This window comes from Oratosquilla oratoria, chromosome 31, assembly GCF_046742065.1.
Source record: "Oratosquilla oratoria isolate Oo_2021 chromosome 31, ASM4674206v1, whole genome shotgun sequence".
Taxonomy (NCBI): Eukaryota; Metazoa; Arthropoda; class Malacostraca; order Stomatopoda; family Squillidae; genus Oratosquilla; species Oratosquilla oratoria.
The window spans coordinates 26,701,839-26,703,166 of record NC_134807.1 but is presented as its reverse complement, the minus strand read 5'-3'; positions in this window follow the sequence as shown (position 1 = coordinate 26,703,166).

Below are 1,328 nucleotides of genomic sequence, written 5' to 3'. Positions count from 1 at the left end.
ATAATTCGTTTAACATGACCCAGCCAGTACAAATCGTTAGTAGAGGTTAAGGAAAGTAATTACATAGAATTTGTTAATATGAGGATGATAAAAATCTTATGTTGAAAATAAGTCTGAGAGCATAGGTGTAAGGCTAATAAATTCGGCTGAAATAAAACTTAAAGGTAATACGAATTATAATAAGTCTGAGAGTGAAACCGATGACCATTACGCATAATGACCAAAAATTTCGAAACAAGAACAGAAAAAAGTTTGAGCGTACAAAAGAATTAGACAAAGATATAAGATATAAAACTACCAGATATTGGGAGAGCGACACAAGAGGCAGAGAAGGAAGAGAAGAAAGTAAGCGATAGGGAGGCTGGTAAGTGGGAATGTAATAAGCAAGATGAAAGAACGAAAAGAAGTTTGCTGGGTGCAAACTTATGTGTGAAGTCATTGAGAAAATAAGAAAGATTGAGCATAATATGGAGGAGAAAATAAGAAGAGGATTCAGAAGTAAACGAGGTTAGTAGGAGCGAACTGAAAATGAGTGGAAAGAAGGAAAAAAAAATATGAGAAACATATTTCCTCATAAGACGTATGTGCACCATTTTATCAATGAATGCTAATGTGAGATAAAATGGGTTAGTACTATAAGGATGAGGAAATAAAAAGGAAAGAAGTCAACTAAGAAATGATAATTAAAATACGAGATCATAGATGGAAAACAAAGAGAATACAAGACTCGAGAGACAAGAAGGATTGAGGCAAGAGAAAGGTTATATGAGGAGAACCAGACAGCAAGAACAGGTAAGTTTATGAAAAAGCTTCATTGCAACATACAAAATAAAAAGTAAACACGATGACAGAAAAGAGTGGAGGGATAGATGGTAAAATAAATAGTATTAAAAAAAATAGGCAGAAGGAAGAAAGAGTAGGAAGGGAACAAGGTAACTATGATAGGAGAGATAGCTGAGATAGAAGGGCACAGCTATCGAGTGTATCATGTTTGTCCACCAATACAGACATGAAAGCTGAGATGGCGTCTTCTATCAAGCTTATAGGGAAAGGGAGAATGAGAATGTGGACCAGGATAGACGGAAAGACAGGAAAAAAAGGATAAAAGAGGGAGAAGATTTTGTATTGAAATTAGAGGAGATTGCGTGGGTAGAATTGGTAATGAAACAAATGGGTAAATTGGAGAGATGTGGACCAAAAATAAATAGATAAATAAATATATAAATAAATAGATAAAACAATCAATCAATCAATCAATAGATAAATAAATCAATAGATAAATGAATAAATCAATCAATAGATAAATAAATAGAAAAACAAATGAATAA